The sequence below is a fragment of the Mustela erminea genome, chromosome X (genome assembly GCF_009829155.1).
Source record: "Mustela erminea isolate mMusErm1 chromosome X, mMusErm1.Pri, whole genome shotgun sequence".
In the NCBI taxonomy this organism is placed as follows: Eukaryota; Metazoa; Chordata; class Mammalia; order Carnivora; family Mustelidae; genus Mustela; species Mustela erminea.
The window spans coordinates 93,174,861-93,190,746 of record NC_045635.1 but is presented as its reverse complement, the minus strand read 5'-3'; the positions used below and the strand labels follow the sequence as shown (position 1 = coordinate 93,190,746).

At 42.5% G+C, this 15,886-nt stretch overlaps 2 protein-coding genes across 4 annotated transcripts in view; one reads left to right on the top strand and one right to left on the bottom strand.

Annotated features, from left to right (window-relative positions):
* Positions 1 to 15,886, top strand: part of TRPC5 (transient receptor potential cation channel subfamily C member 5) — a 255,505-nt gene that overhangs the window by 175,442 nt on the left and 64,177 nt on the right. The window lies entirely within an intron of this gene.
* The window catches only part of TRPC5OS (TRPC5 opposite strand), a 55,882-nt gene that overhangs the window by 17,631 nt on the left and 22,365 nt on the right, over positions 1 to 15,886 (bottom strand). Inside the window, exon 1 of one of the 3 annotated variants that reach the window (XM_032331229.1) lies at positions 4,448 to 4,638. The exons of 1 other annotated variant lie outside the window; for it this stretch is intronic. The gene's annotated coding sequence lies outside the window, so the exon portion shown is untranslated. Of the gene's footprint in view, positions 1 to 4,447; positions 4,639 to 15,886 lie in introns of those variants that run through there. One more of the 3 variants, XM_032331228.1, reaches the window with a different exon arrangement.

The window sequence follows — 15,886 nt, the reverse complement described above, 5'->3', positions numbered from 1 at the left end:
CCAAGTTCTCAGTGCCTTCTGGCAATGGAATCCAAAGTAACAGAGAGGGAGGCCTGATTTCTTTCCCTGGTCCCCAAAATGTCATTATAACATGGATGTATCCAGTAACTCTCCCGAGAATTCCTAAGGAGACCAGGTTTGTCTTCAATGTCTTCATCCTTTGATCACAGAAAATCAAGTGGTTGAGGTTTGACTCTAGTATCAAGTCAGCTCTGCTGCCAGGCTCAACAAACTTCCCCTAATCAGACAACGAGCATCAGGCCAGTAGATAAACCTCAGGCTGCAAACAGAAGTTTCAACGCCAGTGCAGTCTACCAAATGCCTAATGGACTTCAGATAACGTATGCATGGAAACAGCTCTGAAATCTACAGACACAGAAATAGTCTCAGCTACACAGACGTGTACTGAAGTATATGACACTGAGCAAGTAGGCAAGATGGAGGGAAGAGATTCTCTTTAAAGGGGAAAAATAAGGGATTTGGAGACAAAGAAACCTGAGTTTAGGTTGAAAAGTTTTCTTACCTTCAGCAGGTCGCTTAAGTATGCCGTAACACTTTTCCCGGTCTGAAAATAGGGTGATGGTAAGACCTTGAGCAAGTATTACTTATATAATTTCGACAACTTTTAATTGTGGAAAGAGGCCCCTTTACTGTAGCTTAAAAAATAATGGCATGGCTTTTGAATTCAAACATTGTGAATTTTGGTTTAAATTCTACCTTTGACACTGACCATATGGCATTAAGGAAGGCACTTCTCTCTAAACCTGAGTTTATTCATCTGCACATCAGGGAGGATGGTAACACGTATCTCAAATAGATATAATAATCCAATGAAATAATGTTGAAAATGTGTTTCATAAACTATAAATGAAACTATAGACTGTAAGTGTGCTTTTTAAGCTCCAAGGCAAAGAAAACTTTTCTTTAAAAGGCCTTGACTAGAGTGTCTAGTCAGTCTGGTTTGCCAGGGACCAAGGGATTCTCCAGGACCCAGAACTTTCAGTGCTAAATATGGAAAGTCTTGGGCAAACTGGAATAAGCTGGTTAGCCTAGTCTTGACTAGCCCTTAACAAAGTGAAGGGCCTAAATAGGCCTTAACGGGATGATGAAGCTTTAACTAGATGTGAGGACTTAACTAGAGGTAAGGCCCTGGCTTCACCTTAACTAGGTTTTAACCAGGCATTAACTGGTATTAGGCTCTGGCTAGGACTTAACCATACTCTGACTAGGGCATAACTAAGTTTAGCCCCTTCTGGGCCTTAATTGGGCTACATAGACCTTAAACAGATTTGGGTCCTTGTTACACCTTAAATGAGACTCGCTATCTATGCCTTCTCTAGACCTAGGGTCCTGGCTAGGCTTAGTCCATGGTTAGACTTTAACTGGGATTCAAATAGACCTTAACTAGTCTTAGGCCCTGACCAGGACTCAGCTGAGCTTATTAGGCTTTAACTGGGTTGATTAAGTCTTAACTGGGCTTAGAACCCTGATATCTCCTAACTAGATTCTGACTATGGGTCCTCTAGATTTAGGCTACAGCTAAGACTTATTGAGACTCCTACTATACCTTAACTACATTTTGACCCTGGCTAGGGCTTAAATAGGTTCTAGCTAGGCCCAAACTATGTTTAGACCCTGGTTAGACCTTACATGAACTAGATAAGCTTTAACCAGTCTCAGGCTCTGACTAGGCCTGAACTGAACTCTGACTAAGCCTCAGCTGAGCCCTGACTATGCCTTAACTGGGCTGATGAAGCCTTAACAGGGCTTTGGCCCTAGCTGGGTCTTAAATTAACTAACTAGGTCTTAATTGGACAAACTATCCCTTAACTAGTCTCAGGCCCTTGCTATACATTAACTAGACTCTTAGGTTCTGGCTAGACTTCCACTAGGCTCTGACTAGGCCTAAACTAGGCTTTACACCCAGTTAGGCCTCAGTTGGGCTGACTAGCTTTTAACTAGGTTAAGGTTCTGGGAATACCTTAACAAGACTCTAGCCAAGCCTTAACTAGGTTCTGACTAGCTTTGAATAAGCTTAGGCCCTGGACCCTAACCCTAACCCTGATGAGATCTAAACCATGTTGGTTAGCTTTTAACAAGTCTAGGCCCTAGCCATACCTTAACTAGATATTGGCCAGAGCTTAACCAGACTCTGACTAGAATTTAACAAGCTTAGATCCTAGACCTACCTCAAGTAGTTCAGTCAAGTTTCTGACTGAAACTTAAGTAGATTTTGGCCCTAACTGGTCTCTGATTAAACATAAACTAGGCTTAGGACTTGGCTAGTCCTTAAAATACTCTGATGAGATTTTAACCATGTTGGTTAGCTTTTAAATAGGCATAGGCCTTGAAATGTTTTAGCAAGACTCTGGCTAGGCCTTAACTGGGCTCTGACTAGGTTTTATAAGTATAGGTCGTGCATCCACCTTAAATAGTTTCTGACTAAAACTTAAGGAGATTTTGGCCTTAACTGGTCTCTGACTAAACATATACTAAGCTTAGGACCGGCGGAACCTTAAGAAAACTCTGATAGATGCTACACCTGCTTTGGCTGAGTCTAACTGTACTCTGACTAGTCATTAACTACATTTAGGGCCCTGGATACGTCTTAACCAGACTCTGACTAGACCTTAACTATGTTTAGGCCCTGGCAAGGCCTTAACTGTGTTATCTAGACTTTAACTGGGCAACTAAGCCATAAGTAGGCTTAGGCTCTGGTTACATCTTAACTGGGCTGACTAGCCCTCAACAGGGATGACTAGGCCTTAACTAGGCCTTGAACCTGGCTGTGCCCTGGCCAGGCCTAATTATGCCAGGGCCATCGCTTCATTGGGTTTCAGCACCAGCTAGGCCTTATCTAGACTATGCTCCTGGATAGACCCTGGGTTTGCCTTAATTAACCACTGCTTAGGCCTTGGCTAAATTGCAGTTAATAGGACTGTATACGCCTAAGGCTTCTTTATTAAGAGTAACCTCAATCAAAAACTCTTTTAGCCCTCACCTCCCCTAGTTTACATGTGCTATTACCTCAGTTACCCTGCAGTTTCAGGCAGCCCTCTGGGTCATAAAAAGGAATGGACATAATCCCACCTTATCCAACTGCAACAGGAAATAAGCTACGTCTAGCCTCACTGCTTCCAGGACACCTGCATTTTGTAACAAGTTTATAACAGAACTAGAAGAATAGCTTCCCAAGGGCAGGAGATAGAGCTACAGCTTTTGCCCATAATGTAGAATTGGGAATTAAAAAGAAAGATAGCAGGGTGCCTGGGTGGCTCAGTCAGTTAAGTGTCTGGCTCTTGATTTTGGCTGAGGTCATGGTTGCAGGGCTGTGAGACAGAGCCCCACATTGGCTGTCCCTCCCCCACTCCTGCCCGCCCCCCCATCAGAAGAAGGAGGAGGAGGAGGAGAAAGGGAGGAGGAGGTGGTGGTAAAGGAGGGGGAGGGGAGGAGGGGGAGGGGAGGAGGGGGAGGGGAGGAGGAGAAAGAAGAGGAAAGGAAGAAGAAGAAGAAAGATAGCTAACATACCATAACTGCAGTAAAAGGAGTATAAGCTTCATAAGGCTGAACCCAGAGCATTTGTCTATTTTGGATCCACTAATCATTTTCATCATCCTTATCAACTTAAATAAGCCTGTAGAGTCCTATTAACCCCTTCAAGTACAGGATGAATCAGGATCAACCCTGAATGAACTGATTGAAATTTGTGGGTACTTTTCTGGGCAAAGTGGGCAAATAGCCCTCCTCAAAGGATAGTGCCTGAATAGGGCCTGTTCTTGTATGATATAATCATTTCTTACATTAGGCTGTGTGTAGTAGCAGGTCAAAGGAACTGATCTGGGCACCAGATCAGGAAATCTGTACATTCATTCATTCATTCATCCCATTAAAATGTATTGTTCACCTGCTTTGTTCCAAATATGGTCCTAGGGCCTGGCGATATGATGGTAAGCACAAATAACCACAGCTCTGGCCCTCCTGGGGTTTTCATTCTACAGACAAAACCAAGGGAAGGTCTGCACAGCCTTTAGTTGAAGCCTAAATTAAAACAATCTACGGGGATGCCTGGATGGCTCAATTGGTTAGGCATCTGCCTTTGGCTCAGGTCACGATTCCAGGGTCCTGAGATTGAGCACCATGTCTGACTCCCTGCTCATAGGAGAGAGTCTGCTTCTCCCTCCTCTCTGCCTGCTGCTCTACCTAACTGTGCGCTCTCTCACTCTCTCTCTCTCTCTCTGTGTCAGGTAAATATATAAAATCTTTTAAAAACTTTTAAAATAATCTACGAAATCACAGGGCAAAGTCAAAAGCAATGGGCACAACTCAAAATGAAAGAATAGGTGTAGGAATTCAGGGGCAAATGGCCAGCTGCTCAGAAAAACAGCAGCAACAAATGAATATCATCCTCACTTTAAAAAGAAAGAAAAAGAGATTTGCTAAAGATCACCTGGCTGTAAGCGGCAGAGACAGGATTCCAGCCCAGAACTGACCTACTCCAGAGCCGAAGAGCTTTCCAGGGTCACCACACTCCAGGACTGATGTCTGGCCTTAGAAATCTCAGGAAACAAAGGAAAGAGGCTTAAGGATCTTCAAATTCCTCTATTAAAGCCGCTCATCACCAGCCTAGTCCTTCTTCAGTTCTGCCTGCTTCTGGATGATGGGGCAGGCAGGGATATGGTTTTTATGGGACGGGGGCAGTGAAAATCTGGTGATAAGCTTCAAGGGGTGTGGCATGGACAATGGCCGAAAATAAAATGATGGTTACAATTGTATAAAATCTCTGGGCTATGACCACAGAGGGGAGGTCAGAGGCAACAAATGAAAAAGAGGTCAGAGGCAAACAAATGAAAAAGGATACTTTATGAAGATTTGTAAGTTACTGAGAAAGGGTAGGAATAACCAGAAGGCCTGTGATTATTGAATGTAACAAAAATCTGAGGGATTTACAGTAATTCCTAGGGTTTTTAGAAATGATAATGCTAAATAGCCCACATTCTGCCAACAAAACAGATCATTCTTGCATGTAAATATGCTATCTATATCAAACAAAAATAAAATTAAGTCTCTTGGAAACAAGAGACCAGTCCCATCCCTCTGATTTATTCACCTTGACCTGATGATGAAAGGGAGTTTATTACACAAGGGAATTCCAGCTGACAATAGGAAGACAACCTGCTTCAGGGTCAAGGACTTCCCAAGGTTATTCTAGACTTGGAAGCATCACTCAGTTAAATCCTGGAAGATGCCAATTGGTTCTGCATTTCTCCTCCTTCTTGGTCCTCTAAGTGACTCAGAAGCAACTTAATAATGTTATAGAAAACTTCTTTTGTGGCAGCCAGATTCTCTAGACCAGCTCCCTGGTCAAAGTGTGTAGTATATATTCTTTCAATATTTTCTTCTATTTTATATATTCAATATATTCTTCAATCTTCCTGGGAGATCCTGAAGGGATACAATGTACTCCCCACTCAAAGCCTATTGGCAGGCTAACTATAGCTAATGACCTCCAATATCTTTGGGAAAGAAAATGGCTCCATCATCTGATTTGTCAGTATCACAGAATTCAGAAATTCAATAACACATAATTAACTGCAGACTTCTTTTTCTAGTCCTTTCACTGTTGCCTAGAATGAGAGGTGTCTTGTCTTCTAAACTAGAAATAATGCAGTAAGGGAAAAAAGCTCACACAATAAAAGGAAGAAAATGTGTTTTCTAGCTTCTTCCACTCCTACCCCTATCATCACCACCAGCATCACCATGTCATCCTGGGCAATTCATTTATAATTTCTGGTCCACGGTTCTTCCTTTCATAAAATGGAATAGCTTACTCATTTGGAAAAAAAAAAAAAAGGACAAGAAGCGGACCAGATAAATGAATCCCATTAGCATAGTGGATAAAAATATAAACTTTGGAGTTATATAGAATGGGCTGGAATCACAACTCTACAACTTTGTAGCCATATGCCTTTGGCATGAAAAGAGGCCAGATACTAATAATACCTATTCCACAGAGCTGTCATGGGGCTAAAATCCAAGAATATACAGAAAATTCTTAGTTCAATAAATTAACATGCTCCATTAAGAACCAGGAAGAAAGAGCTACGCATTGTGCAAACTTACTCCTTTTATCCACATCACTTTTTGGTATCTTAAGGGTATTTATACCAATAAAGGTGTCCTGACTGGCTTATTAGACTTTTCCATAGAGCAGCAGTAGGAGGATTCATGGGGCACTACCAAGGAACCTCAGAAGTCTGGAAGATGGTGGTAGAACAAGGCAAGATATCAGAGTGGTTTTTTTATTCTCACCCACAGCCCAGCTCAACCCAATGAAATGTCTTTTAGGAACCACAAGCCCCACTGGGATGATACATGAAAACGTCAGGAAGAGGGGTGCCTGGGTGGCTCAATCAGTTAAGCATCTGACTCTTGATTTCAGATCAGGTCATGATCTCAGGGTCATAAGATTGAGCCCAGCATCAGGTTTCATGCTGAATGTGGAGTCTGCTTTGGATTCTCTCTCTCCTTCTCCCTCTGCCTCTCTCTCAAATAAATAAAGATAGTGGTTTTTTAAAATGTCAGGAAGACACTTCAGGTTTAACCTAAAGAATGAGAGCCCAGAACTCCTGGGTTCTCCGCTCTGCTCAGGCACTGGAATGTTCTGTACATCTATTTCATACATTTTCTCTTTCTCCAATTTCCCCACCCTCTGGCCAATCTCTGAGGAGGGTACCAACAGAGTTATAATATAATATTTGAGAGATACTTTGAAAAGAAAAGCATTATTAACTACTAGTTACACTTTGTGAAAAATTAATAAATGCTTTCCTTACAGTTGTAGAAACATTACAAACCACTGCTGTAATTAGATGTCTCTGTGGCTCTGCTTTGGTATTCGGGATCATAAGGGAAGCATGTTGGCATTATTTCAGCACTTTGTGTTTAAGTGCAAGTACTGAGGCATTAACGCACTCCAGGGAGAGGGAGAGAAAGAAATGAGTATAAGGGTCTCAGAACTGAAAGCAAGTAACCAGGGAAGGTTATACATCCCTTTGTGAAGACTGTGAACTGGACACCCATGTTTCTCAATGGGAAATGGCTTTGGACTGCCCCTGCTGATGGACAAGGGGGCAACTAAGCTAGGCTCCAGTCACCTAGGCAGTGGGTGTCAACTAAGTTGATTCCTGTGCCTGCATGTGTGCATGTGTGTGTGTGTGCGCACACGCATGCGTGCGTGCACACACACACGGGAAAACATTTGGTAATGTCTAGGAATATTTTCAGTTGTCACAACTATAGGAGGGTGATAGGGAAGTGCCACTGGCAACTAGTGGGTAGAGGCCAGGAATACGACCGAACACCAAACAGTGCCCAGGACAGTCTCCCAAAACAAAGACTTATCCAGCCCCAAATGCGAACACTGTGGAAGTTGAGAAAATGTGAATTGGAGAATCTTTCCATCCTTCCCATCCTAACAACAAGCAAATATTCTTGAAGGCCTTTCTTGTTGGCACAATGGTAGATCTAAGCTGTGGTCTCTGCCCCTCAGGAAGCTTAGAGTTTAATAGGAAGACCAAACAAGCACACTAGAAGTTACCAGAAAATAAAGAAGTATATCACACATAGCTAATATGCTTTTCCTACAGAACCCCTCGTGCTGTAGGATCTTTGAAAAGGGGTAGAACAGCAGGCATGGCAATTGTTCAGGGAACCTTAAGAAGAGCTGAGCCTTGAGCTGGTATTTAAAGGAGAAAACTACTCTTTCTTTTCCCCTCATTGTGAAAGAAAGATGAATCTCTGCTACCCATACTTCCTTTCTTTTCTTTTGCTATTTCACCAGCATCTTATAATCTGATTTCAGGATGCCACAGACTCTAGGATGCCACAGAAAATGTTCTTTTGTAGGTGGTCAGTGACATATTAATTACCTGAGCCAACTGCCTATCCTCAATATTAATCTTCCTAACCCACATGCTTCTGAAATTCTCTTCCTCCTTTGACTTTTTTGACACTGTCATCTGTTCTGGCTCTCTTTTCTCCTCTTGTGGCTCAGTCTTGGATTTCTTTCCACAACCCACCTGTATAGGTAGGTGTGCCTCAAAATGTGGCCTGCTGTCTCGTTCTCAGTCACCTCTTACTCTTCGTTAATTATTTGATTCATTCATTCACATTCACAAGGATCTAGAGTTCCACAGGGGATAAGAGGTAGGTATAATAATCTCATGCCGTGTGTTCTCCCTTAGATATCCTACCCACTCCTGTGGGCTCACCCATTTTCTGTTACAAACAACTTCCCAAACTATACCTCTGACTCTGGTGTCCTTTCTAATGCCACTCGCACATGCCCAACCACCTCCTGGACACTGTCTGCAAACACCTCAAATCCAACGTGTCCTGAACTTAGTGCAATGAACTTGTCCTGGTCTGCCCAGGACTTAGTTGGTTTTATTTCTGAGAGTCCCATGTTCCGGACATTCCCTTGATAGCAGACAAAGCCAGACTGCAAGTCACCATACCTAACATGAACTCATCAGTATCTGTCCCAAACCCAGTCCTCAGCATGTTCCATTGTCTCATGTAATAGCAGAGGTCTCCTCGGCTCCCCTTTACTTTCCACCCTTTCATGCAATCCATTCCCAAATACTGTCAGCTCCACCTCCAAAATATCTCCATTACCGCAGTCTCATTTCTACTCTCATTGCTCTAACTCAGGCCCTGTTACCTCTTACTTGGAAAGTTACAACGGACTCCTAATCAACCCCTCACCTCCAGCCACTCCCCTTTGCCAATTCACCCTCCACACAGCCATGATTGATCATTCTGAAACACACATCTGAGCACACATAGGTAATCATCTCAGCAATCTGGAAGTCTCATAGAACTGAATCGTAAGACCGATATTCAACCAAAGCTCCCGGGTATTCGAGCATGATGACTACACAGTGTGATACCAGTAATAATATGAGCTGTAATGAAAGGGAAAAGCAAAACAAAACCAACCACCATATGCTTGAAAAACTGGGAATTCTGAGTCTGTTGTTTACAGTTTTGCATCTCATTTCTTCAAAAGAGTATATGACAACCACAGTTAAGGCAAGTAAACATTCCTAGGGAAGTCCCAGGTAGTATAGACCAGTTATGGCCTTGACCCTCATCTGACACAGAATCATCTGGAAATTATAGTATGCAGAAGCTAAGATAGTTTGAGAGAGAATCCACTTGTTCCCATAGGCTGTTGGGTCTTTTTTTTTTTTAAATATTTTATTTATTTATTTATTTATTTGACAGAGTAGACAGAGCAGCAAGTAGAGCGGCAGACAGAGGGAGAGGGAGAAACAGGCTCTCCACTGATCAGGGAGCCCAATGTGGGGCTCAATTCCATGACCCTGGGATCATGACCTGAGCTAAAAGCAGCCACCTAACCGACTGAGCCACCCGGGTGCCCCAGGCTGTTGGGTCTTAACTGCTCCAAATCATAGTTGCAGAGCCACTGGCTTTCCACCCTGGACTGGCAAGAGAAAAGGGAACTGGCTTGAAAGATGTTTATGTCAGTGATAGGAAATATGTGTTCTATTTGAATAACCGACATGGGACTCCAAATATAGATTATGAGAAGTGAAAACTGACATCCAAAGAAGAAGGGCAGGGGCTTCCCCCAGAGGGGAAAGAGAGCTCATCCCTTCCTCCTTTGGTAAAACGTATCTATGTTCCATGTCCTCTCTGCCACTTGCAAGTGGTGAATTGTTTATGAAGGAACTCACTTTGGGAGTGAAGGGTTGACCTTCACAGAGACATCAGAAAAAGATGGCTCTCGGAAATAGAAAGGCCATCACCCAACAGCTTACCTGTCAAATGTAGGAATTTCTATCATTTGAAGGTAACTTTCATCCATATAATTGAGAGATGGTAGCCACCCAGCAGAAGGTCCCCTGGTGTGGTTACTGACCTTTTTTCCCCCCCGAGTTCATGTTCTAGTTCTGTTGCTTAAGAGGATACTGAAATATTGAAACATTTCACTTATCTTCCAATGACCTTTGCTTCTGAAACTCATTTTCCTTTCTCTATCAGAGACCTCTCCGGTCAGAAACACACATACACACACACCCCGCAAACACATCCTTTCATTGTTTAATAGTAGCAATCCACTCCTTCTCCTTGAACCTGGAAGATAGAGCCCATGGTATCTGCTCTACAGGAGTTAGGAGTCTAATCAGGGAGACCAACCAAGCATAACTGAGAACAGAATGTATCCCAAAGTAGTTTTTTTTAATAGTTGCTACAGGAACTTGGAGATGGGGAGGTTAGCACACACACTGGAATCTTGAAGAAAATTGCAAAATTTTCAGAGAATGGAATCAGTCACTCAAGTGTAACACAGAGAGGGATTTTGAGGATGTGAGAAAAAAACCCACAGAATTGGAGGTGTAATCCCTCTATCTCTTGTTCTTTCTCTCTCTTACACACACACACACACACACACTTTGGTCACATAATATAGTTCATGCTTATTCAGGCTTAAAGCATTAAACCGCTTATTCCAGAATAAATCCTCTGCTGTCAACCAACCTCTAGGCCAAAACCACTGTGTTCACTGCCCTGCACTACTGCTCCCCACTTCTCTACCTTCAGCCCCAAACTTCAGTGTTTTATTCCGCAACCAAAGGCCCTAGAAAAGACAACAAGAATAGGAACAAAACAAATGCAGAGATTTGATATTGAAGTGACACTCACTCATTACTACTCCAAATAATTTAACTCCCCTTTTCTTAAAGATTTTACTGATTTATCTGATAGAGAGAGAACGCAAACATGAGCAGGGAGAGGGGTAGAGAGAGAGGGAGAAGCAAACTCCCCACTGAGTAGGGAGCCCAACAGGGAGTCAATTCCAGGACCCCAAAATCATGACCTGAGCCAAAGTCAGATGTTAAACAACCAAGCCACCCAGGTGCCATTTTTTAAGAGTTTACCCTGTGCTGGGTATCCAGACACTGTGGTGAGAAACTTCCATGCATAGCACCTCACAACAATCCTGACTACATTCCTAGAAGATAGGTAATATTATTATTCCCATTTTACAGATATGGAAACTGAGGCACATAGACTTAGAAGGACTTGTCCAAGGGCATACTGTTCATAAATGGCAAAGCCAAAGTTTGACCTCAGCTCTAACTCTAAAGTCTACATACTAGAGACTGTGTATTACAGTGGGGAGAGCCAGGGCTCAGCAAGTTTGTCTGTTTGTTTTTTTTGGGGGGGGGGTGTTGTTGGTGGTGGTTTTTTTTTTTTTAATAGAGGGCCAACTAGTGAATATTTTAGGCATCATGGGTCCTAGGGTCTCTGTTGCACTCAGCTCTGCCACTGTAACACAGAAGCAGCCACAGCTAATGTGTAAACCAATTAGTATGGCCAGATCCCAGGTAAACTTTATGTACACGAACAGGTCACTAGCTGGATGTGGCGCCCAGGCTATAGTTCGATGAGCCCTGGGTCAGAGTATCTGGAGTGTACTTGGATGGACCAGGCTTCAAGACCTGGCTCTCACCACTTACTAAGCAGGTTTTTTCATCTCTCTGTGTTTCATTTCTTCCTCTGTAAAATGGTGATGATACCTCCCCTGTCAAGTCATTGTGAGAATTCAGAGTTAAAGGAATGGAGCCTAGTAAAATACTCAGTAAGTTAATAATAAAAGCCCACACTTAGGCTGGTCCCTAGAAGGAAGAAAAAAGGTCAGAGGTTAGGATAGGTATTGCTGTCTTTAAAATTGAGCCACCAAGGCTCCAATGGCCTTGATACTCAGCAGCAATAAATAACTCACTCAGGATTCCAGCTACTTCTCCTGCCCTTCAGCTCCATAAACCTTGTTATTTTAGGAGTATATGTTCCTGTTAGAGTCATTAGTGAGAAAGTCTCCCAGTCTCATTTCAGCACTTGTCAGGCCCCAGAAACCCCATCATGGGAGGGCAGGAACAGGATTTTGTCTTTATTTGTTAGGTGTTTCCTGCAAGGATGAGATTCTCGCTGCCGGAGTCATGCCTGTGTCCTGAGGACCCAGCACAGGGCCTGGCGCAGAGTAAGGGGCTCAGGAAATGTTGCTGGTTTAATTGAACTGGCTTTAGAGTAACCCTGCCAGGAAGCAGAAAGAAAGTGACTTCGTAGAAGCCCTCCAAGCACTAAGGATCCCTGTTTTCTCCAAGAGAGGGAGAGAGAACATATGTGTGTAGGGGGGAGGGTAGAGGAGTGTGAGGGATGGTTGAGAGGACAGAGAAGTGCAGAATATCCTGTCCTTGGATGACATTAAGCCACCCTGCAATGGTCTCTCTGAGCCATTCTCCTGAATTTCAATCACCCAGTGCAAGCCACCCAGAATAAGCTTTTTGCTTGGACCCAAAACCATACTTATGGAATCTTCCATCTTGGCTTTAAAGAACCCCCTGAGATGCCTCAGCTTATCACTTGCCAGTCTTCCCCCCAAAAGTCATGCTTCCTGCAATCCTGCCTTGCCAATCTTTCTCAAAGAGAAATTCCCTCCTTTATCTATGGAGTTGTCTCCCTTCCTCTGAAGTGTGTCTTGTGTAATAATCCAGTTTTTCATTCTGGAATTTGTTCTAGTTATTTATGGGATCTGACTATACAACAAGGACCGTACTAACTACAGTTGGATGTACTGTCTAGGTGAGGTCTGTGTTGAGTCTCATACAGAGTCACTTTGAGTCTATCCAAGAATAAATGATTCTCCATCTCATAATAATGAGAGCCATAATGATGAAAAAAACATTTGGGACACCTGGGTGGCTCAGTCAGTTAAGCATCTGCCTTTCAGCTCAGGTTATGATACGAGGGTTCTGGGATTGGGTCCTACATCAGGCTCCCTGCTCAGTGGGGAGCTTGCTTCTCCCTCTACCTCTGCCACTCTCCCTGCTTATGCACTCACACTCTTTCTCAAATAAACAAAATATTTTAAAAAATAGTTAGCATTTATTAAAATTTTTTGGTCTATTTCCCACAATAATCTACAATGAGAATGACAATAATAATATTTCTTTCCTTGTTGCCAGGCACTGAGTTAACCCTCTTAGTCTTTAGAATGACCCTATGAAAAAAAATAAAAAATAAAAAATTTAAAAATTTAAAAAATTTTTTTAAAAAATGACCCTATAACATGGGTTACTAGTATAATCCTCATTTTTCAGATGGGGAAACTGAGGGTCAGAGAGCTTAAGCAACTTGCACAAGGTCACCCAGCCAGGAAGTTATGGAGCTGCAATTTGAACCTCAGATCTGTCTGTCTGACTACAGAGACCATGCTACCACTCTACCTTATTAGAAATGTCTTCATGTATAAAGCCTACATAATACTGATAAGCTAATGAACATGTATGAGGAACACCATCTTCCTTTTGTTTGGTGTTGAGAATGTTTCAAAGCATTTTCCCACCCCCATGATCCATCTGATTGTCAGGGAAGCCCTATGAGGAAGGCCAGGTGGGTGGTGACCACCAATTGCACGGATAAAGACCCAAACACAAAGACACATTCCAAGTCCCACCACAAATCACAGGCCAAGAGAGAGTCAGAGTTCAAGATACATGTTTCCAAAAAGTGTTCTTTCAAGGGTTAAGTTTCCTCCATTCCCTTTATTCTGATTTCATGCTGAAGATTTCAAAGTGGGCTGCTCACAGCAGGTCATGAAACCTCCAGCCAAGCCTTCTTATAAATGTGAAAATTTTTTGGGTGCACCTGACTTAGTCTCCTTTTTTGCCCCATTGTTTCAGGATCTGCCATACCTGCACAAGTCTTGTAACCTGAGAAAAAAGAAGGACCCAGGCCCTTAAGAACTGGATACCCTGCAGGCATGAACACATCTCACCACAGATTTTTACATTGTTTTCTTTTATTAATTGGAGCGTTACAAGTCCACAATTCTAAAATCTACCAAGTCCTGAAAACAACAACAAAAAAAAATGTTTATAAATTTCCTATCAAAACTCCTATGATGACAAAACATGAGATGAACTGATGTGGGGCAATTTATTGTCTTTGTTTATTCCACTGAGTCTAAGCATTCACAGGTTTCGCTGCTGTGATATTAATGTGTTTGACTATAGTAGCATTTTTAGATAAAATACCGGACATCTGTTTACATGTGAATTCCAGATCAACAGTGAATCGTGCTTTAGTATAAGTATGTCCCAAGTATTATAAAGGGATACACTTATACTAAAATATGATTTACTGTTGATCTGAAATTCAAATGTAACTAAACTTCTTGCATTTTTATTTGCTAAATTTGGCAACCCTAATTATGAATGCTGCCTTAAATCCCACTGGGAGTGTTACCTAATATATGGTACAGATGGCCTATTATTGTTCTGAAATCTGACAGATTTAGAATTCCATAACACATCTGGCCACAACGGTTTTGGAGTAAGTACTGTGGATCTGTGAACCTGTAGCATCCTCCCAGCAGTAGGCTTGGAAATGCCCAGGACACCCAGCTCTCAAAAGACTAAATGCTGTCAGAATTGGTTGCCTCTTTGGCTTTCATTATATTTTGCCATTGTTCTAGTCCATGGGCCATTAGCTGACCTGATCACACCCCGTCTGACTTTTTATTTGGCTTTGGTGAGTTTCCAGGCTCTCCTCTTCAATTTGCCTGACATGCTGGTTCACTTGCTCCCTCCCAGATGAGTTTTCCAAGACAGCCTCCTCTTTCCTTCTAGAATTCCCCTCTTGCAAGTAGGAAGCGCCTTCCCACTGCTCTCTGCTGCCATCCCATGGCTAAAATAAGCCACCGCACTGGACTTAATTTCGCAGCACTAAACGCTTCCAGAGCCGATCACCTCCAACAAGGGAGGATTATAACATCTACTGGGAAACCCCATTAAGGAAATTCCCACTGGTGTATATATATACAAGCGAATGGGAAACTTGTATGTTTTTTAAATATGTATTTTTTAAATATGTATTTAAAACCGAGTTTTCAGCATCTAGCCTCACCTTTCTTCAGTTAGTTCAAGTTAGTAAGCCTTGGCTCAAATTTGAAATTAGAGGTATGACTGCCAGTTGACTTATTTTATGACTCCGAACTTCTGTTGCCGTTGATATAGGTAGACTAGTTCAGGTACTAAGTGTACCAGATAACTGCAGCAACAGCCAGATGAGTACAAAATGTCTCAGTAATAATCCTTAGGTAAGCAATGCATCCCCTTCTTTCAAAAAAAATTCACTGTGGATTATGTTCTGAGTAAGTAAGTATCAAAGTGTTTTAGACAGAGACAACATGTAAAATGTAGAGGCCACTTTGAATTATGACCTGGGCCTAAGCTACTTGCCAAAAACCTGTTCTTTGTCTCAAATTTCTCCTGCTGTGGTAAAAAGCTGAACCACTTCATAACAGTACGGCCTAGCAAGCTCATTGTAATGGCAGTGATGGAAGGGGTTTTGCACATTTTGCCCTCTTTGGAAAATTTTGTCTTGCCCTTGATTTCCTTTCTGAGCATTTTTCTCCTCAGCAGAGCCCAGCTTGATTGGCAATTACAAAACAAGCCAACAAAACCTGTTCTATCTCAGATCATTTTTGCTGGCTGGCTTTTAAAATACACCCTTACACACAACTGGACTCTTTTGAAGAACTGACATCTGAGGCAATGAAAGTTGGGTCTATTCTATTGTGTAGCTACTCACTGAGGGAACAGAGGAAGGTTCTAGAAAGATCAGTAGACTTTTTCCAACCTCCCAGAAAGACTCTTAGCTCAGAGTCTGCCATAGCTGGGAACTCAACTTTTCTTCCACATCCTTGCCTTCTCCCCTAGGAGATGTGGTGGGGGGGGAGTCCTTCTTACCTTTCAGATTTTCTTTTCCTCCAAGTGTACTAAAGGAAAAAGTG